The sequence below is a fragment of the Odocoileus virginianus genome, chromosome 25, assembly GCF_023699985.2.
Source record: "Odocoileus virginianus isolate 20LAN1187 ecotype Illinois chromosome 25, Ovbor_1.2, whole genome shotgun sequence".
In the NCBI taxonomy this organism is placed as follows: Eukaryota; Metazoa; Chordata; class Mammalia; order Artiodactyla; family Cervidae; genus Odocoileus; species Odocoileus virginianus.
The window spans coordinates 8230114-8254048 of record NC_069698.1 but is presented as its reverse complement, the minus strand read 5'-3'; positions in this window follow the sequence as shown (position 1 = coordinate 8254048).

Sequence of the window (23935 nt, the reverse complement as noted above, 5' to 3'; positions counted from 1 at the left end):
GGATCTCCTTGCTGTCCAAGGGACTCTCAAGAGTCTTTTCCAACACCACAGTTCAAAAGCAGCAATTCTTTGGCGCTCAGCTTCCTTTATAGTCCAACTCTCACATCCATACATGACTACTGGAAAAACCATAGTTTTTACTAGATGGACCTTTGGTGGCAAAGTAATGTCTCTGCTTTTTAATATGCCGTCTAGGTTGGTCATAGATTTTCTTCCAAGGAGCAAGCGTCTTTTAATTTCATGGCTGCAGTCACCATCTGCAGTGATTTTGGAGCCCCCCCAAAATAAAATTTCTCACTGTTTCCTTTGTTTCCCCATCTATTTGCCATGAAGTGATGGGACCAGATGCCATGATCTTCGTTTTCTGAATGTTCAGCTTTAAACCAACTTTTTCACTCTCCTCTTTCACTTTCATCAAGAGGCTCTTTAGTTCTTCTTTGCTTTCTATTACATGGGTGGTGTCATCTGCATATCTGAGGTTACTGATGTTTCTTCTGGCAATCTTGATTCCAGCTTGTGCTTCATCCAGCCCAGCATCTCTCATGATGTATTCTGCATATAAGTTAAATAAGCAGGGTGACAATATACAGTCTTGATGACAATATACAGTCTTGATGACAATATACAGTCTTGACATACTCCTTTTCCTATTTGGAACCAGTCTGTTGTTCCATATCCTGTTCTAACTGTTGCTTCCTGACCTGCACACAGATTTCTCAAGAGGCAGGTCAGGTGGTCTGGTATTCCCATCTCTTTCAGAATTTTCCACAGTTTGTTGTGATCCACACAGTCAAAGGCTTTGGCATAATCAATAAAGCAGAAGTAGATGTTTTTCCGAAACCCTTTTGCTTTTTTGATGATCCAACAGATTTTGGCAATTTGATCTCTGGTTCCTCTGCCTTTTCTAAAACCAGTTTGAACATCTGGGAGTTCACGGTCCAAGTACTGTTGAAGCCTGACTTGGAGAATTTTAAGCATTACTGTACTAGCGTGTTAAGATAAGTGCAATTGTGCGGGTAGTTTGAATATTCTTTGGCATTGCCTTTCTTTGGGACTGGAATGAAAACTGAACTTTTCCAGTCCTGTGGCCACTGCTGAAGCCTTAGAAAACATAAAACAGTAGGCTTTGGTCAGCTATCTAAATAACTCAAGGAAATTCCATACTGTTCCCCAAGATGTCTGAGCCAATTTACATTAGTACCAAAAGTACCCAAACTTCCCTTTACACCACGCCCTTCCCTGCGCTTGTTATCTTTTGTTTGAATAATAGCTTCCCTAACAGTTTGAGGTGATATTTTATTATAGTTTTCATTTTAATTTCCCTAATTATCATTGACATTGTGAGCCTTTGCAACTCTTCATGTTTCTTTTGGCCAAATATATGTCTTTCCTGGAGAAATGTCTATTTAGGTATTTGGCCATTTTTCAATCAAATTATTATATGTTTTCCTATTGTATTGTAGTTCTTTATATATTTTAATCCCTATGGCAATAAAGTGTTAGTTGCTTAGACAGTCTGACTTTTTCTAACCCTATGGACTGTGGCCCACCAGGCTCCTCTGTCTATAGAGTTTTCCAGGCCAAAAAATAAAAATAAAAATTAGAATTCTCCAGGCAACAATACTGGAGTGGGTAGCCATTGTCTTCTCCAGGGATCTTCCCAACCCTGGGATCAAATCCAGTGCTCCTGAATTTCAGGCAGATTTTTTACCATCTGAGCCACCAGGGAAGCCTTTTAACCCCTTATCAGATATATAATTTGCAAATATTTTCTCCCATTTAGTTGTTTGCCTCTTTGGTCTGTTGATTTGTTTCTTAGCTTTTTAGTTTGATGTAATTCCACTTTAGCACTTTGGTTTCTTATGCTTTGAGTATCATATAGAAAAATACTTTCAAGTTCAATATCTAGGAGCTCTTTCCTTATGTTTCCATCTCGCAGTTTTATGGATTCAGGCCTTACATTTAAGTTTGTAGCATAATTTCAATTGACTTTTGTATATGGTCTAAGATATGTGTTCATGTGCGTTCTTTTAAATGTAGATATCCAATTTCCCCAATGCCATTTATTGAAGAAGCTATTATTTCCCTATTTTGCATTCCCAGTGCCCTTGTTGAAGAACAGTTGACTGAATACACTTAGATTTATTTCTCTATTCAGGATTTAAAAAAATATTTTGGATAGTTCCTTTTTAGTACATATAAACAAAACTTTTTTTTAATGTTGCTTTTATATTCCACAACTTACTGAATTTGTATACTAGTTCTAACAGTTCTTTTTTTTCTTTTTTTTTCATGAAGTACTTAGGGTTTCATTTATATAAGACCATGCCATCTGCAAACAGAGATGATTTAACATGTTCCTTTCTTATTTGTATGCCTCTAATTTCTTTGGTTTTGCCTAATTGCTCTAAGACTTCCAGTACTAAGTTGAATAAAAGTGGCTGGAGTCAGCATCCCTGTGTTTCCCAGATTTTGGAGGAAAGTCTTTCAGCTTCTCACCCTTGAGCATGATACGAGCCGTGGGTTTGTCATCAGTTCAGTTCAGTTCAGTTCAATAGCTCAGTTGTGTCCAACTCTTTTGTGACCCCATGGGCTGCAGCAGGTCAGGCCTCCCTATCCATCACAAACACCTGGAGTTTACTTAAATTCATGTCCACTGAGTTGATGATGGCATCCTACCCTCTTATCCTCTGTAGTCCCATTCTTATCCCACCTTCAATCTTTCCCAGCATCAGGGTCTTTCCCAGTGAGTCAGTTCTTCACAATAGGTGGCCAAAGTATTGGAGATTCTGCTCAGCATCAGTCCTTCCAAAGAACACACGAGATTGATTTCCTTTAGGATGGACTGGTTGGATCTCCTTGTAGTCCAAGGGACTCTCAAGAGTCTTCTCCAATGCCACAGTTCAAAAGCAGCAATTCTTCGTGTTCAGCTTTCTTTACAGTCCAACTTCATATCCATACATGACTACTGGATAAACCATAGCCTTGACTAGCTGGGCCTTTGTTGGCAAAGTAATGTTTCTGCTCTTTAATATGCTGTCTAGGTTAGTCACAATTTTTCTTCTAAGGAGCAAGCATCTTTTAATTTCATAGCTGCAGTGATTCTGGGCCCCCCCAAAATAAAGTCTGTCACTGTTTCCATTGTTTCCCCATCTATTTGCCATGAAGTGATGGGACCAGATGCCATGATCTTAGTTTTCTGAATGTTGAGTTTTAAGCCAATTTTTCACTCTCCTCTTTCACTTTCACTGAGAGGCTCTTTAGTTCTTCACTTTCTGCCATAAGGATGGTGTCATCCACATTTCTGAGGTTTTTGTTGTTTCTCCTGGCAATCTTGATTCCAGCTTGTGCTTCCTCCAGCCCAGCGTTTCTCATGATGTACTCTGCATATAAGTTAAATAAGCAGGGTGACAATATACAGCCTTGACTTACTGCTTTTCCTATTTGGAACCAATCTGTTGTTCCAGGTCCAGTTATAACTGTTGCCTCCTGACCTGCATACAGGTTTCTCAAGAGGCAGGTCAGGTGGTCTGGTATTACCATCCCTTGAAGAATTTTCCACAGTTTTCATCCACACAGTCAAAGGCTTTGGCATAGTCAATAAAGCAGAAATAGATATTTTTCTGGAACTCTCTTGCTTTTTTGATGATTCAACAGATGTTGGCAATTTGATCTCTGGTTTCTCTGCCTTTTCTAAAACCAGTTTGAACATCTGGAAGTTCACAGTTCATGTACTGTTGTCATACATGACTTATATTAAGTTGGGATTCCCGGTGGTTCTGATGATCAAGAATTTGCTTACAATGCAGGCAGTGGTTGGATAGCACCACCGACTGGATGGACATGAGTTTGCGCAAGCTCCGGGAGTTGGTGTTTGATAGGGAAGCCTGGTGTGCTGCAGTCCATGGGGTCACAAAGAGTCGGACACGACTGACTGGCTGAACTGAACTGACCTGAACTGAACTGAACTGCATTGCAGGAGATATGGGTCCAATCCCTGGGTTAGGAAGATCCCCTCGAATAGGAAATGCCTACCCACTCTAGTATTCTTGCCTGGAGAATTCCATGAACAGAGGAGTCTTGTGGGCTACAGCCCATGGAGTCAGAAAGATTCAGACACGAATTAGGGACTAACACTGAAGTTGAGATATGTTCTTCCTATACATATTTTGTTGAGAGTTTTTATTGTGAACAAACACTGAGCTTTATTAAAAATATTTTTACACCTTTAGAGATGACCACATAATTTTTATTTGTCCAAGGAACTAAAATCAGGATCTTGGAGAGATATGTGTACCCCTGTGTTTATTGCCATGTTATTCACAAAGACTAAGATACAGAAACAATCTAAATGTCCATTGATGGGTGAATGGTTAAAACACGTGTGGTATATATATTATATATGTTATGGAATATTATTTAACCTTAAAGAAGAAGGACATTTTGCAATCTGCAACAACACAGATGGACCTGGGAGGTATTATGTAAAGTGAAATTAGCCACACACAGAAAGAAAAATACTGTCTGATCTCACCTACATGTTGTTGATTTAAAACAAATCGACCACCAGATACTTTTCCAGCAAAGATGGATTTATTCTCTCATCTTCCATGTCATCCTCTGCCACCCTCTTCTCCTTCTGCCTTCAATCATTCTCAGCAACAGGGTCTTTTCCAAAAAGTCAGCTGTTCGCATCAGGTGGACAAAGTATTACAGCTTCAGCTTCAGCATTGATCCTTCCAAAGAGGTTTCAGGGTTGATTTCCTTTAAGAATGACTGGTTTGATTTCTTTGCTTTCCAAAAGACTCTCAATAGTCTTCTCCCGCACCACAGTTCAAAAGGATCAACTCCTTAGTACTCTGCCTTCTTTATTGTCCAGCTTTCACATCTGTACCTGATTACCAGAAAGACCAAAGCTTTGACTCTATGGACCTTTGTCAGCAAAGTGATGTCTTTGCTGTCTTTTTATGTCTTTCCACTGTCTGTATTTGTCATAACTTTCCTGACAGGAAACAGTTGTCTTCTAATTTCATGGCTGCACTCATTATCTGCAATGATTTTAGAGCCCAAGAAGAGGAAATCTGTCACTGCTTCCACTTTTTCTGCTTCTATTTGCCATGAAGTGATGGGAACAGATGCCATGACCTTAGTTTTCTTAATATTGAGTATTAAGCTGACTTTTTCATTCTCCTCTATCCCTCTCATTAAGAGGCTCTTTAGTTCCTCTTTGCTTTCTGCCATTAAAGAGGTATCATCCATGTATCTGAGGTTGCTGATTTCTCTTGGCAATCTTGATTCCAACTTGCAACTCATCCAGTCTGGTGTTTTGCATGATGCGCTCTGCATAAAAGCTAAATAAACAGGGTGACAATAAACAGCTTTATCGTATTCCTTTTTTAATCCCAAACCAGTCAATTGTTCCATTCAGGGTTCTAACTGTTGCTTCTTGACCCAAATACAGATTTCTCAGGAGACAGGTAAAATGGTCTGGTAATCCCATCTCTTTAAGTGTTTCCCGCAGTTTGTCATGATCCACACAAAAGTCAAAGGCTTTAGCATACTCAATGGAACAGAGATAGATATTTTTTTCTTTTTTCCTGGAATTCCCTTGTTTCTCTCAACATGTAGCAAATGTTGGCAATTTGATCTCTGATTCCTCTGCCTTTTCTAAACCCAGTGCTTATCTGGAAGTTTTCGGTTCATGATTTGAACATTCTTTTGTACTGCCCTTCTTCGGTATTGGGATAAGGATTGATATTTTCCAGTCCTGTGTCCACTGCTGGATTTTCCAAATATATGGACATATTAAGTTCAGCACTTTAATAGCATAATCTTTTAGGATTTTAAATACCTCTTCTGGAATTCCATCATCTCTATTAGCTTTATTGGCAGCAGTGCTTCCTAAGGTCCACTTGACTTCACATGCCAGAACATCTGGCTCTGAGTAAGAAACTACTGTCATGGTTATCCAAGTCATTAAGATCTCTTTTGTACAGTTCTTCTGTGTATTCTTTCAATCTCTTCTTAATATCTTCTATTTCTGTTAGGTCCATACCTTTTCTGTCTTTTATTTTGTCCATTTTTACATGAAATATTCCCTTGGTATTTCTAATTTTCTTGAAGAGACATATAGTCTTCCCCATTCTATTGTTTTCCTCTATTTCTTTGCATTGTTCACTATATATGACATGATGACTATTTACTATTCTTTAAGAAGAAGTGGAGGTGATGGAATTCCAGTTGAGCTATTTCAAATCCTAAAAGATGGTTAAAGTGCCGCACTCAATATGCCAGCAAATTTGGACAACTCAGCAATGGCCATGGGACTGGAAAATTTCAGTTTTCATTCCAATTCCAAAGAAAGGCAAGGACAAAGACTGTTCAAAATACCACACAACTGCATTCATCTCACACGCTAGCAAAGTGATGCTCAATTCTCCAAGCCAGGCTTCAACAGTATATGAACCGTGAACTTCCAGATGTTCAAGCTGGATTTAGAAAAGGCAGAGGAACCAGAGATCTAATTGCCAACATTGTTGGATCATCAAAAAAGCAAGAGAATACAAGAAAAACATCTACTTCTGCTTTATAGATTATGCCAAAGTCTTTGACTGTTGATCACAAGCTGTGGAAAACTCTTCAAGAGAGGAATACAAGACCACCTCACCTGCCTCTTGAGAAATCTGTATGCAGGCCAATAAGCAGAAGTTAGAACCAGACATGGTATAACAGACTGGTTCCAAATTGGAAAAGGAGTACATCAAGACTGTATGTTGTCACCCTGCTTATTTAACTTACATGCCGAGTATTTCATGCAAGATGCTGGGCCAGATGAAGCACAAGCTGGAATCAAGATTGCCAGGAGAAATATCAATAATCTCAGATATACAGATGACACCAGCCTTGTGGCAGAAAGCAAAAAAGAACTAAAGTACCTCTTGATGAAAATAAAAGAAGGGAGTGAAAGCGTTGACTTAAAACTCAACATTCCAAAAAGAAGATCATGGCATCTGGTCCCATCACTTCAAGGCAAATAGATGGGGAAACAGTAGAAACAGTGACAGACTTTGCTTTCTTGGGTTCCAAAATCACTACAGATGGTGATTGAAGCCATGAAATTAAAAGACACTCACTCCTTGGAAGGAAAGTTATGACCAACCTAGATAGCATATTAAAAAGGAGAGACATTACTTTCCCCACAAAAGTCTGTCTATCAAAGCTATGGTTTTTTCAGTAGTCATGTATGGATGTGAGAGTTGAACTACAAAGAAAGCTGAGCACCAAATAATTGATGCTTTTGAACTGCATGTTCGAGAAGACTCTTGACAGTCCCTTGGACTGCAAGGAGATCCAACCAGTTCATCCTAAAGGAGCTCAGTCCTGATATTCATTGGAAGGACTAATGCTGAGGCTCAAACTCCAGTACTTTGGCCACCTAATATAAAGAACTGAGTCCTTGGAAAAGACCCTGATGCTGGGAAAGATTGAAGGCAGGAGGAGAAGGGGATGGCAGAGGACAAGATGGTTGGATGGCATCACCAACATGAGTTTGAGCAACCCCCGGGAGTTGGTGCTGGACAGGGAAGCCTGATTGCAGTCCATGGAGTCACAAAGAGTCAGACACGACTAAGAAATTGAAATGAATGTAGAAGTTGATCATCATAAGGGTCTTTCTGTTCACAGTCTCCATGTTGAATAAGCTGAAGAGGTGTTAGTCTTGCTGTCTTAGAGGTGGCAGAGGTGCAAGAGGTAGAGAAGTTGGAAGGGGAGGCTGGTGTAACTTTATGGAAATATGTTGTAACTTCTGTCTTACATTTTGCTTTGTTTTTCTATATGGCTTCTATATGACACCAATCTTTCTCCCACAATTTCCTTTTATTTCAGTACACGTATCATAGAAGGGTCTATGTCATAAAGTAAGCCAAAAATAGTCTTGAATAATCAAAAATCTTCACCACATTTTTACTATCAATTAGTTTCTGGTACTGTTTCTTCTTCATCTTCTTCCTCATCATTTGACACTGATTTAAAAGCACTCATCTCAGTCAAACTATCTTTTAGTAATTCCTCTGGCGTGGTGTCTGTTCACTCATGGATTCCTCCAAGATCCATATCTTGAAACTCCTCATCTCCCCCACCCTTTTTTGTTATATCTGTAATATCTTTCATGATTTCCTTTATTGCCTTGTCATAAATCCGATGAAACCTATGAAGTCATGCACAACATCTGGACAGTTTTCTCTGGCAGGAATTTATTGGTTTGAGATTGGTGCCTTTCATGACTTTTTAAATACCAAGATGACATCTTCAACAGCGTGATCCTTCCAGACTTCCCTGGTGGCTCAGATGGTAAAGCATCTGCCTACTATGCGGGAGGCCCGGGTTCAATCCCTGGGTCGGGAAGATCCCCTGGAGAAGGAAATGGCAGCCCACTCCAGTATTCTTGCCTGGAAAATCCCATGGATGGAGGAGCCTGATCGACTATAGTCCATGGGGTCACAGAGAGTCCAACACAACTGAGCGACTTCACTTTCTTTTCTTATTTTCATGATGGTTCTCTATTGTGGTTCTCGTTCATAATGTTTACAATTGTTTCCATAGAGTATCATGTATAATGAGTATAATGAGCCTTAAAAATCCTTATAATTTCCTCTCTATAGGGTGAATTTGAAACATTGTGTTTCAGGGAATAAATACTCCCTGAATATATAAATATATATATATATATATATAAATAAATAAAATACATAAATATATATTAATATATAATATATATATATAATATATAAAATATATAAATAAATACTTTACACTCACTCCAAAAAACTGAATCCTTAATAGTTATCTGCACACAACCCTTTTCCTCAAAGTTTGTTTTTAAGGAAATCTAGCCTAAAGGAAATCTAGCCTAAAGGAATAAATAAAATAGATATGGCCTCTACCCACATTGGGGAAGGAAATGGCAACCCACTTAAGTATCTTGCCTGAGAAATCCCATGGACAGAGTTGTCAGGTGGCCTACAGCCCATGGGGTCTCAAAGAGTTGGACACAACTTAGCTTTTGGACGTCTACCAACATTACCTTTTGTCTCGTTGAGAAAACATAAAGCTGATACACACAAGGGTAAGTCAATCATTAAAATAGTGATTATGGTTTCAAAGAAATGCTATGAGCATATGAATTAGATGGAAAATTCAGGGAAGGCGCTTTATGAAGTGATATATATACACTGAAAATTGAGGAATTGTCTGGACTTAGCTTCATGTAAAGGGCTGGAGCATGAACTGTTGAGTAACACAGAAAAGGCTGTCTAGCTAAAACAATGACAGCAAGCAGGACACATGATATGATTGCAGAAGAGGGCAAGGGCCAGATAATGGAAAGCAAGGCATGCCATATGATAGATATTAAATTTTATTTTAAATTACAGTGGTGCACATTAAAAAGAATGAAATAATGCCATTTGTAGCAACATGGATGAACCTAGAGAGTGTATACTGAGTGAAGTAAGTCAGACAAAGAAAGAGAAATATTGTATGACACTCCTTATATGTTGAATCTAAAAAGAAATGATACAATTGAACTTACAAAACAGAGACTCACACACGTAGAGTATGAACTTATGGTCTCTAGGGGAAGGATGGGGGAAGGGATAGTTAGGGAGTTAGGGATCGATGTGTACACACTGCTATTTTTAAATGGTTAATCAACAAAGACTTAATGTATAGCACATGTAACTCTGTTCAATATTGCGTGGCATCCTGGATGGGAGGGGAGTTTAAGGGAGAATGGATACATCTATGTGTATGGCTGTTCACACACTGAGTCCCTTCATTGTTCACCTGAAAATATCACAACAATTTTAATTTGCTATACCCCAAAACAAAATAAGAACTTTAAAAAAATTTGAAGATAGGTTCAGTTGGGTAAGGAAAGCCTCAATAAATTCTTAAAACACATTTCAAAAGATAAATCCAGTGGGGGCAATCTGAAAGGTTTGGATCAAGAGAGTATATAAAATTGTGTTTGAAGCTGATTATAGCCAGAATCAGAGAAGAGGTCAAGCGGGCCCTAAGAAGCATTATTAAGAATAAAGTAAAGAAGTTAGTGGAGGTGACATAATTCCAGGTGAGCTATGTAAAATTCTAAAAGATGGTGCTGTTAAAGTGCTGTAGTCATTATGTCAGCAAATTTGGAAAACTTAGCAGTGGTCACAGGACTGGAAAATGTCAATTTTCATTCCAATCCCAAAGAAGAGAAATGCCTAATAGTATTCAAATTATCATACAATGGTGCTCATTTCACATGCCTGCAAGGCGTTGCTTAAAATCCTACAAACTAGGTTTCAGCAATATGTGAATCAAGAATGACCAGATGTATGAGCTGGGTTTCAAAAAGGCAGAGGAACCAGAGGTCAAATTGCCAACATTAGTTGAATCATGCAAAAAGCAAGGATATTCCAGGAAAAAAAAAAAAAAATCTACTTCTGCTTCATTGACTACACTAAAGCCTTTGACTGTGTGGATCAAAAAAAAAAAAACTGTGGAAAATTCTTAAAGAGATAGGAGTACCCAGACCACCTTAACCTGTCTCCTGAAAAACCTGTATGCAGGTCAAGAAGCAATAGTTACAATCCTGTATGGAACAACTGACTGGTTCAAAATTGGGCAAGGAGTATGACAAGGCTGTATATTGTCTAACACTGCTTATTAAACTCATATGCAGATCACATCATGCAAAATACTGGACTAGATGATCAAGCTGGAATCAAGGCTGCCAAGAGAAATATCAACCATCTCAGATATGCAGATGATATCACTCTACTGGCAGAATGTGAAGAGGAACTAAAGAGTCTCGATAAGAGTGAAAGAGGGGAGTGAAAAAGCTGACTTAATACACTACATTCAAAAAACTAAGGTTATCACATCTGGTCCCATTACTTTATGACCAATATACGGTGAAAAAGTGGAAACAGTGTCAAATTTTGCTTTCTTGGGCTCCAAAATCACTGAGGATGGTGACTGTAGCCATCAAATTGAAAGATACTTGTTTCTTGGAAGGAAAGATATGATAAAATAAGATAGCATATTAAAAAGCTCAGATTATCATTTTGCTGAAAAAGGTCCATATAGTCAAAGCTATGGTTTGTCCAGTAGTCATATATGAATGTGAGAGTTGTACCATAAAGAAGGATGAGCATTGAAAAATTGATGCTTTCAAATTGTGGTGCTGGAGAAGACTCTTGAGAAGTCTCATGGACTGCAAGGAGATCAAACCAGTCAATTCTAAAGGAAATCAACCATGAATATTCATTGGAAGGACTGATGCTGAAGCTGAAACTCCAATAAATTTGGCTACCTGATAGGAGGAGCCAGCTCATTAGAAAATCTTTCCCTGATGCTGGCAAAGATAGAAGGTAAAAGGAGAAGGGGGCAGCAGATGATGATATGGTCGGATCGTATCACTGACTCAATGGACATGAATTTGAGCAAACTCCGGGAAATAGTAGAGATAAGGGAGCCTCATGTGCTGGAGTCCATGGGGTCTCAAAGAGGCATGACTTAGCAACTGAACAACAACAACAAAAGTTCTATTAAAAATGAAAACACTTTTAGCACAAAATACTTTTTAAATTTTACCTAAAAACAAAACAATGAGTATTATGGATAGCATAATTTGACTTAATTTAGATATTTTTTCTCTTAATTATTTCTCCCACCTCTTTCTCACACATATCCACAATCTTATTCATTGAATTTTGTCTATACATTTTTCTGTCAAAAATCATTTTGAATACATGCACAATATCCCTAAAAAAATAATTTATTTCATGACTTCAGATGCAAAGGACTTAGTAGGAAAATATTTATATTCTAAAAAAATATATATTTCTTAGTAGAATGAACCAACTTGAACTCTGATTACAATTTTTCTAAGTTTTGGGGACATGGAATAGGAGTAAAGAAGTCCTGAGGTTAGTTATGCAATATAGAGTCCATTTTATAAATATTTTCCTAATGGGATTTGGCATATTTACCAACCAGTTTTTAATTAATACATATCAGGGTAAATAACATAGAAAGGTAGAGCAACTATTTTAAATCTATTTGGTTATCTTAATACAGCTTGCTCCTTGGAAGAAAAGTTATGACCAACCTAGACAGCATATTAAAAAGCAGAGACATTACTTTGCCAACAAAAGTCCGTCTGGTCAAGGCTATGGTTTTTCCAGTGGTCATGTGTGGTTGTGAGAGTTGGACTGTGAAGAAACCTGAGCTCTGAAGAATTGATTCTTTTAAACTGTGGTGTTGGAGAAGACTCTTGAGAGTCCCTTGGACTGCAAGGAGATCCAACCAGTACATCCTGAAGGAGATCAGTCCTAGGTGTTCATTGGAAGGACTGATGCTGAAGCTGAAACTCCAGTACTTTGGCCACTTGATACAAAGAACTGACTCATTGGAGAACACCCTGGTGCTGGGAAAGATTGAAGGTGGGAGGAGAAGGGGATGACAGATGATGAGATATTTGGATGGCCCCACTGACTCAATGGACGTGAGTTTGAGCAACCCCCAGGAATTGGTTAAGGACAGTGAAGCTTGGCCTGCTGCTGTCCATGAGCTTGCAAAGAGTCAGACAGGACTGAGCAACTGAACTGAACTCACTGAAATATGAAGAGGAAATTTAAAATATCATAATTATATCTTTGTTTTACACTCTGGTAAAGTTCCATAATATATGTTTTAAATTTATAGAACATTAAAGTTATATTAAAAAAAAAAAAAAACCTGAATCGGACACAACTAATTGACTGAACTCAACATCTAGATCTGTGATATAACAACATGGTTGTCAAAATGGGCGTGTGGCTTTTTAAATTCAAAATGACTGAAGTTTAATGAAATTTAAAAAATAAAAAACTAGTTTCTCAGCGCCCAGGCCACATTTCAAATTCTCTATGATCACATTTGACTTGCAACTATAGTATTCACAGTGCAGATGTAGACTATTTGCATAATCAGAGAAAATACTATTGGAAAGAACTGTTCTTGAACTTTTATGATAAAATTACTTCCAAAGAAAAGCTTTTCAAAATATTCCTGAATTACTGTGGAGCTGTCTTAAATGTATATTTAAATTCAGTTGACAAAGATTAGATTTCTAAACTGCTTGATTGCTCTCAAATTCATGTAACATCCCTCCCCCTTTTCACTCTGTGTGTCAGAGAACTTCATTTAGCAGGGTCTCTTATCCTTTAGCATGGGGTTAGGTGTGGCCTGAATAAGAAATGTCCTTACTTCATAGCGTGTCTTGCAGTAATTGCATCTCCTCCCTACCGCTGGCTTTTACAGTAGGCCCCTCCCCGCAAGGTCTCAGTTCTGTTTAATGAAATAGAGTCTGCTTGCTAAGATTCTAGCTCCCATTTCACAGTCCTATCTTCTCTGCCCTAGTAACAGCCCCTCCATCTTTGTTTTTTAACTCTATGTAAATTAGCAGCTTTCTGTTTACCAATCTCTGGAGTAATTTATCTCTTGTATGTCTTCTCAGCTCTTAAAAACCTGTCAACCAATTCCCTGTATTAAATCTCTCCCCCCGCCTTTTTTTTTTTTTTTTTTTACTTTTTGAAAAACTAGACTGATATCTGTTTTATTACTAGATACTGATTAATACATAGACTAATCTCAATAAGTCACAATTTTTTGCTTTTAATAAGCCATGTGATTTAGAATAACACATATTATACAATGTTCTCAATACAAAAAACACTGAATGGAAGAAAAATGAGCAGCTTAAAATAAAAGCAATCTTATTTTATTTTTACTTTATATGTTTTTTGAATAAGAAATGACTTTGAATTACTCTATTCAACAACAACAACAACAATAAAATAGCTGTGGTTTTCATATTGAAGTCTTAAATAGAAGTTATAATAACTAAAATTTCCCAGAAGTCGTTTCTGAATCCCTTAGGGGGTCTTTCAGCTTAAGTTTCTTTCGATGTTACCCTTTGTGAAGAAAAAAGAGAGGTTAAGTACATGAAAAATAAAATGTGTTCTTTTTTTTTTCCATAAAGAGAGTTCCAAAATTAGTATGTTGCTTTCATGAACTTTCCAATGGCAAAACATTTCGATGTTCCTGAGATTTATTTAAAAAGTCAGTCTAAGATGTAAACTGGGGATAATTACATTCCCTTAACAAAGGAGAAAATTCTCAGAGACATTTAGAACAATGATAAAATTTTGTTTTTATTAGATGAAATGGTTACTGAGAAGTTTTCTAATTATATCAAAGTTTGTTTTGGTTAAAAAACTCAATTAAAGCACATTACAGAAAAGGCTGAAAAATTATTTTTATTGACAATCTGTTCCTTATTTTTCTAATATAGTGCTTATTTTCCATAAATTTTTTCTTCCAACATTTTCATATTTTCACAGCCTAATTTCATCCAAAAATATATATTTAGATATTTGAGGACCTTGGTGTGTGCTATACACCCACATGCTCATCCAGAAAAATGAATATGATTTTTTTTTTGGATATGTTTTCAATTTCCAAATATATATATATGTGTGTGTGTGTGTGTATATAGTTTTTAACATTCTCATTACCAGTAATCAGTTACTGCTGTATTTCAAAAGTGACATTTACCAAGTTTCAGAATCAAGTATTCCTTTTAAATTGATTTCAATATCTTCTGAATCCTTATATTTTAATTTAAATTTGTCTTAACCACTAGATTCAATCCTTTTAAATTATATTACCTCTCATACATGGCATTCATAATAGTTCCATGAATGGATCTTTGTGATATTAAATCTGTAATGTAAGATGTAAAAGCTAGTAAAGGAGTCGGAGATCTCAGCTTACATCTTGAATCCTTCTTCTGAAATGAGGCTATAGAACACTAGAATCCTTTGTACTCTTGGATATCTATGATTAAATACAACAATGACAGAAAAGAAAAGATTAATTATAAACCCTTAGTTTTGCTAAAAAAAAAAAAAAAACCACACACACAAACATTTTCCTTGAGAAAGTCGGGTCAATAATTGTTCATTAGAGCAAGGTGACTGAGAGCATGACCTCTGGTTAACCATGAACTGACTTGAAATTCTCATTCTACTACTGACTTTAAATGAGACTTTGAGAAAATATTCTAACTTGTTACTTTACATGTTTAGTGGGGATTAAAAAGAGTACTTTATCTTCATATGTGTCTGTATGTATATGTGAAGGAGATAAAGGGAAAGATAGTGAACTGAATTAAGACATATAAAGCACTCAGAAAAGAACCTGACACAAGTGAGTGTTCAAAATTAAATAATTATGATTACTATTATTATTATTATTCAATAATGATTAATTTGGATTCTATTATTTGCAGTATATTTTGTCAGTTCAGTTGCTCAGTTGTGTCCAACTCTTTGTGACCCCATGAACTGCAGCACATGAGGCCTCCCTGTCCATCACCAACTCCCGGAGTCCACCTAAACCAATGTCCATCGAGTCGGTGATGCCATCCAGCCATCTCATCCTCTGTCGTCCCCTTCTCCTCCCACCTTCAATCTTTCCCAGCATCAGGGTCCTTTCCAATGAGTCAGCTCTTTGCATCAGGTGGCCAAAGTATTGGAGTTTCAGCTTCAACATCAGTCCTTTCAATGAACACCCAGGACTGATCTCCTTTAGGATGGACTGGTTGGATCTCCTTGCAGTCCAAGGGACTCTCAAGAGTCTTCTCCAACACCACAGTTCAAAAGCATCAATTCTTCAGCGCTCAGCATTCTTTATCTTCCAACTCTCACATCTGTACATGACCACTGGAAAAACCATAGCCTTGATGGGACGGACCTTTGTTGACAAAGTAATATCTCTGCTTTTTAATATGCTGTCTAGGTTGGTCATAACTTTCCTTCCAAGGAGCAAGCGTCTTTTCATTTCCTGGCTGATAACACCATCTGCAGTGATTTTGGAGCCCAGAAAAATAAAGTCAGCCACTGTTTCCACTGTTTCCCCATCTATTTGCCATGAAGTGATGGGGCCAGATGCAATGATCTTAGTTCTCCCGAATGTTGAGCTTTAACCCAACTTTTTCACTCTCCTCTTTCACTTTCATCAAGAGGCTCTTTAGTTCTTCGTTTTCTGCCATAAGGATGTTGTCATCTGCATATCTGAGATTATTGATATTTCTCCCAGCAATCTTGGTTCCAGCTTGGGCTTCCTCCAGCCCAGCATTTCTCATGATGTACTCTGCATATAAGTTAAATAAGCAGGGTGACAATATACAGCCTTGACATACTCCTTTTTCTATTGGAACCAGTCTGTTGTTCCATGTCCAGTTCTAACTGTTGCTTCCTGACCTGCATACAGGTTTCTCAAGTGGCCTTATACAACTGAAAATAAGTTATAGTCATTATGCTTCTTGAGTAGGAAATGGCAACCCACTCCCGTATACTTGCCTTGAGAACCCAGTGAACAGAGGAGACTGATGGGCTGCTCTCCATGGGGTAGCACAGAGTCAGATACGACTGAAGCAACTTAGCATGCATGCATGCATTGGAGAAGGAAATGGCAACCCACTGCAAAATTCTTACCTGGAGAATCCCAGGACAGAGGAGCCTGGTGGGCTACCGTCTATAAGGTTGCACAGAGTCAGACACGACTGAAGCGACTTAGCAGCTGCAGCAGCAACATTACGCTTCAGTTTCAATTTTCACTTAAAGAGAAATATTGTATATGTATATAAATATATAATATTCAAATATATATATTTATATATTTAGAATCTAGTAGTTGATAGAGTATCAGAATTATAAACGTAACAATAGGTCAAGGAAGAGAAGAGATAGTGATGACTTAATGTCAGGTCAATCAATCAAAGAAAATTTTATAGACCAAAGAAGAATCTAAAGAGAGCTTTGAAGAATGAATAGGCTTTCATAATTAATAAAAATAATGAGAAAGACATTTGATACGGAGAAATAAGGAGTGTAAAAGAGTACAGCTGACACAGTGCATAGGGTTAGGTAGAGGCTATGGGAAGCTGTCACTGTAAAATCTCTGTTGTGAAATCTAACTCTCAGTAGGTCAACACAGTAAGGGGAGAAATGCACAAGAGGTAGAAGCCTGAACTTGGGGAAATGAGTTCAGTACTAGGAAGAGGTAGGAATGCAGGAAGCACAGTAAGAGTGGTGAATTTATTTATTTATTTCCCTTTTTCTATTTTTTATATCAAGACATTTCAGTTATTACTTCTGAACATAAATAATGAAGTGATTCAAGTTTTTTAGTAATATAGTCTTCACATAGCCAGATGAGCGGAACATCTGAATTAGTAGTAGTTGGCTGGAGTTGAGGGTTACTATCAGGAACCCTGATGAACCAAAGCTCCTAATACTTGTACCCTTGTTTAGACACCACCCACACTAACTCTAGCTTGGTCATATTACTGGCTTTGGCCTCTGGGATATGACAATGGAAATCTAGATGTAAACAAAAGCCTACTATGTGTTTATATATTGGGGCTTGATTTCTTGAAATACTCATATTTGAAACCAGAAACTTAAGTTAGCTTTTTAGAAAGCCCACACAAGACTGAAGAAGTTTTCAGACTCTGAGCTACCCTAATCAAGATGTCAGATGTGTAAGTAAAGCTATCTCAGACCTGACTATATGAATTGAACTACATGAAAAACTTACGGAATCCTAGGTGAAACTTTCAGCTGAGCCTCTGTCAAATCACAGACTCAAGAGAAATATTAATATGATTGTTGTTTTAGTGACTAAGTTCCTGAGTGGTATGTTACATAGTCATAGATAACAGAAAAATTGCAGGAAACTGCCAGAAAACTTTTGAACATGCAAAAATGAGGGGGGTGTACAACCCGTTAAAATTCTCCTAAGATTCTAACCAACAAACATGAAATAGGCCCAAGAAAGTCAGCTCACCCTGTTAGCAAAAAAAGCATCCACATAAAGCTTCTAAAATTAAGTCAATGAAGTAAATAAATAATGATAATTATGGAATGTCACTTTAATAAATGGATAGCAATGTTGCACAGAAGAGATTTACAAATGGCACATTGGGGGGACAATTTTTACTGCATTTTATTGTCTTTTTCTAATTTGCCCAAAGGCAACTTATGGCTAGAGGTATCCGTCTTTTGAATCATAATTTATGTCTCACATACTGTCTTTAAGTGAATCCTACTATTGAACAGAGATTACAGTCAATCACTCTATAATCCTTTTTTTTAAATATGAAATTATAGACAGAGGTTATTGGATTCCATAAGAAGACACAACAAGCGCAAGAGTTAGCAAATGTTAAAAAGGAAAAATAAATTTGAACACATATTTAAATAATATATTTATACTACATACAATAGACTTGAAAACATGTTGCTTCCAAAAAAATAAGAAAATGCCATAATTCAGGCAGAAAGGACTAAGAAAGAGATATTTAAATGTACTAAAGGAAATCCCTGAAAACGCTAAGTATTAAATTGTTGGAAGGAAATCCCTGAAAATGTTGAGTATTAAATTGTTGGATAAGAGGTGAAATCATTGTTTTTATACTTTTCAACATTTTGTAGTCTTTCTACAATAACCATGTGTTTACTTTATAATAGTAACTTTTTAATGGCCATCATACTTACTGACATTGTACAGCTGAGGATTTGTTGTATGTGTGCATGTTTGTATGCAGCTGTGTTTCTTTGTGTACATCTGGGTTTAGTTGTCTGGAGTCCATAATTTGAAAAATGCAATTTTTGTGTATCTCTTAGACATACAAGTAAAGTTGTGAAATAGTTACCTATATTACACTGAATTTTTTAATGTATTTCTGTATTAGAGATAAAATTTTGTAAATCATCTATTTACAGATGGTGAGTAAAGTCATGGAATTGGATGACTTCAGGGAGAATAAGAAGTGAGAAGACATTTCTATATTCTAAAGATACATTCACAAACTTTAAACATGCCCTATGGATTGGTTGCCAAATACTCAAAGTTTCATATAAAACCAGAATTTTATGTAAAAAAAAATACAGTCTCCAGAGAAAGAATAACAATTTTCTTCTTTTTAAATTTTCTTTTGAAACCCAAGCACAGTGCTTGAATTAAAAAAAAAAATAGCTGAAATACTTAGAAATATGTACCAGGTATGAATTTATTGTATTAATACTTAAAAAAATAGTCTTTATAAAAATTGCAATCTTTTGAGGACTTTTGCCTAACAAATCTTAGGCTTAATCTACATGCTTAGCATCTAAGTAGTCCTTAAAAGGTAAATGATACTTTATTTACTGCCTCTGTTTTTATTTTGTATTTATGGTAACCTCTGTTTTGAAGAACTAAAAATACCTTTAAGATGGAATCTGGAAAAACCTAATGTTGTGTCGTTGGGTTACTACGGGTAAAATGAGAACATTAACTGAATTTCAGAACAAGAATGTTTCAGAAATTTCAGGACCCTTTATCAAAGCGAATATACAGAACACTGGAGCTTTTGTTTCGAGAAGCTAGAGGAGAAAATGGATAATAGTTTATACAACGAAGCATTATAAGTGATTAAAAAAAAAAAAAGTGCTAATGAAAGCAGACTGGACTGCCCCTTAGCACCATACTCTATATTTTTCTCAAAGTATTTCATTATTTTTCATAAAGAAGAAATTACCTGAAATTACTTTTTGAAGGAAACAACTAAAAAGTATCATAATTTTAAAGCATATTATTTTTCTTTCTTATTTGTGATTGGGTTCTGCTACAAATATTTTTGAAACACAAAGGACAAAAACAAACTTTCAAATCTCTATTGTCAGCAATCTATAAGAACTGGAGATTAAGTTGGCAGTATGCTGGGATCTCATATACACCTTTAAAGAAAATGCCTTATGCAAGAATTATGACTTTAAGCAAGAATCATGCTCCTGGAAGTGGAAGCTTACATCTCTTCATCCAGTATTCCCTCAAATATCTTCTCCATTGTTCATCAGCATTTCTCCTGGGTTCTTTGTGAATGCCACACAAACTTCCATTCTTGCCAGTTATAAATACAGTACTGGGCACTATAATTTATGTATGCATATTTGACTCCCCTACTTGACCGTAAGTATCTTGGGAAGAAACTTTGGCTTGCTCCTGGAGTTAAGAGATACAGTGATAATTCACTTCAGTCAGTTCAGTCGCCCAGTTGGTCCGACTCTTTGCAACGCCATGAAACACTGCACGCCAGGCCTCCCTGTCCATCACCAGCTCCCGGAGTTTACTCAAACTCATGCCCATCGAGTCGGTGATGCCATCCAGCCATCTCATCCTCTGTCATCCCCTTCTCCTCCTGCCCCCAATCCCTCCCAGCATCAGGGTCTTTTCCAGTGAGTCAGCTCTTCCTATGAGGTGGCCAAAGTACTGGAGTTTCAGCTTCAGCATCAGTCCTTCCAATGAACACCCAGGACTGATCTCCTTTAGGATGGACTGGTTGGATCTCCTTGCAGTCCAAGGGACTCAAGAGTCTTCTCCAACACCACAGTATAAAGCATCAATTTTTCGGTGCTCAGCTTTCTTCACAGTCCAACTCTCACATCCATACACGACCACTGGAAAAACCATAGCCTTGACCAGACGGACCTTTGTTGGCAAAGTAATGTCTCTGCTTTTTAATATGCTGTCTACGTTGGTCGTAATTTTCCTTCCAAGGAGTAAGCGTCTTTTAATTTCCTGGCTGCAATCAACCATCTGCAGTGATTTTGGAGTCCAAAAAAGTAAAGTGTGATGCTGTTTCCACTGTTTCTCCATCTATTTCCAATGAGGTGATGGGACCAGATGCCATGATCTTAGTTTTCTGAATGTTGAGCTTTAAGCCAACTTTTTCACTCTCCTCTTTCACTTGCATCAAGAGGCTTTTCAGTTCCTCTTCACTTTCTGCCATAAGGGTGGTGTCATCTAGGTTATTCATATTTCTCCCTGCAATCTTGATTCCAGCTTGTGCTTCTTCCAGCCCAGCATTTCCCATGAGGTACTCTGCATATAAATTAAATAATCAGGGTGACAATATACAGCCTTGATGTACTCCTTTCCCTATTTGGAACCAGTCTGTTGTTCCATGTCTAGTTCTAACTGTTGCTTCCTGACCTGCATACAGGTTTCTCAAGAGGCAGGTCAGGTGGTCTGATATTCCCATCTCTTTCAGAATTTTCCACAGTTTATTGTGATCCACACAGTCCAACAGTGATAATTAGAAGGTACTAAAGATATGTTTGTTATATGAATAAATGAATCTGAATGGATAAGAAATGGACACTGTTGAACCTTGTAAAAACAACTGTTCTGCTGAAGTCTGTGAAAGAGCAGAGGTATTCTAGATGATCTTTGACTCACTCCTCTACCTGGGACAGAGGGGCTAACCTGAATATAAAAGGACAACAGAATGACAAAGAAATTAAAACATGACAGAAGAGTAGTGTTTAAAGAGGTTTTCAAGTTGACTTATCCTATTATCTAATCTTATGGAGGATCAAATGTTTTAAGTGACCGCCCAAATTATAGTATTTTGTAGCATAGAATTATAGCTCTAGTTTTTAGAGTCTAAAGTCCATTTTTATATCCACAACTTCCAAACTTGTTAAACAAAGTGGCTTTTATTATTTTGTCCCTAGGTCTTATTTTGAAATAGCATTTCTATCAAACAAGTGATTTTTAACTAGCCAACGCTTTTTTGCTTTTTTACTTTTTAACTGAAAATAATAACAGCAACAATATTGCTTAATATAACATTTGTCAGCAGGCAAAATTAGTAAAATAAGTTAATTTCTGACTTACAAAGAAAATGCACCTCTAGTTTATAAAATATTTTTAAAAATTGCTGTTCATTTCAGTTTTGCAAAAATATTAAGAATAGTTCAGACTCTTATGGTTAATTTTGGAAAGCTTAAAACTCCATAAATTTTCAACTAGAACTCTCTCACTATATTCTAATACTTTGCAAATGTTACTTTCTATCATTTTGCTTTCACCGTTGCCAAAAGACTGGTAAGAAAATTTCTTACACAGTGACTTTACGTTCTGATGAAGTTTCTGTGTCATTTGGTTTTTGACTAATGTGGAGTTTAAAAGTAATGGTATTCAGTGAGAATATCAGTGAAGACTTTTCAATGAGAATATCCAGTTAATATTCAAATAAATTTTTGTCATGGAAACTGTAATAATTTTCCATTATAGAACTTGCTCATTTGATGTGAAACAAGAAAAATCATCATCTTCCTATTCTATTTTTCATGATAAATACAAGACATGGAAAAACTCAGAAAAGAAATCACATTTTAATGAAATAAAACATTTTTTTTTAATGTGTCACAAGGCTGGGTTGACTGATGAAATGAGTAAACTTGATGTCATAGGATGTATGCTCAACATTTAACTTCCATTCTGGCCCCATCCCTCTTTCACATATACTCTATAAGAAAAGCCATTACAGTCAAATAAGCAGCAGGAAAGGTCTATATATTATGGACTCTCTTGCTTAAAAGTAAAATATCTACATTTTTTAGGAAATTAAATTATCCTAGGTTCAGGTGATATCAATTAATTAGACACTAGATATGCCAAATATGTGCCAATCTACAGACACTCTCTCTACACTTTCCATCTCTGATTACCAGATGAAAAATTAAAAGATCCAATAGAGAGAATGATTTATTTTTTTTATTTACTTGATTGTCAATCCCTCCTCCCTTCACATTTTACAACACTGGGGTGAGGATCATACAGGACAATGTACCACTAACTAACATAAGCAATTATCTTAAATCATTAGTTAAATAGAGATTAAATAAGAACTAGAAATGCTACTGTATCTAATGCAGTGGATACTGCTCCAAACCCCCTGCTTCAGGACCTAGGTACTGATTTCCCCATTAGCTTGTTCATTTTGTCTATTAGTCTAATAGACTGTATATCTGTTCTATCTAATAGAGTGTATGTCTGTTCTATCTAATAGACTGTATGTCTACATCATAGCTAGATGCTGCTTGAGGAATTACCCTCAACCAAAAATAACTGCCTGCTTTCAATAATGTTGACATGGGGGTAAACTGTAACTATTCTTTAGATCAACTGGAGATCATTTAAAGATCATGTGACTTGTTAACTCCTCATGGGATCAATGTGGTCTATATCACAATTGCAATGTAGTTCAAGTTGTCCTTCATCTCAACATGGTTTCATCTCCCACTTTTACATAGTATTCCTGAGAATACCCCCCAGTAAACTTCAAAAATCTGTATATCAGAGCCATTTTCTGGGAATCTTGACCCAGATATACCTTAATAGCTACACTGGCTTTCATTATTAACCCAGGTATTCCTTACGTGACTAAGGATTTCTTTACTACAGTGGGATGATGTAATTTTAAGCATTTAACTGGAAATGTCTTTATCTTCTAAGAGCTTATTCTCGAAGAAACAATTTGCATATATCTTATTTACTGATAAAAATTTTCCTTTGGTCATAAAAAACAGATGTCAGATCTGAAACAGCTTAAAGAAATAAGAAAATGTATTATAAAGAGAAATGGAAATTAGTTAAAAGTCAGGAACAATGATTGTGAGGACTTAAAATCACCATGTCTTTCCTTCAGTCTTTACAGATTCTCTCTGTAAGATTGCTTCAATTTCCACTCATTAAATTTTTCTTCAAACTATATGGAAGATATGGCTGCCTATAACTCCCATGTAGAAATTTTACAGTCACTTCACTCGTAGAGAGAGCTGGACATTTCTTTTTAGATTCCCTTATGAATAACACAGAAAAAGGACTCTCATTTCCATGCCTGAGTCAGATTCTCTCCCCTGGAAAGCGATCAGCTGTAGTCAGGTTTAGCAGATATTTTATTCACGTGGTAACTCTAATAATTATGCAGATGGTGTGTGGGACAAAAGAG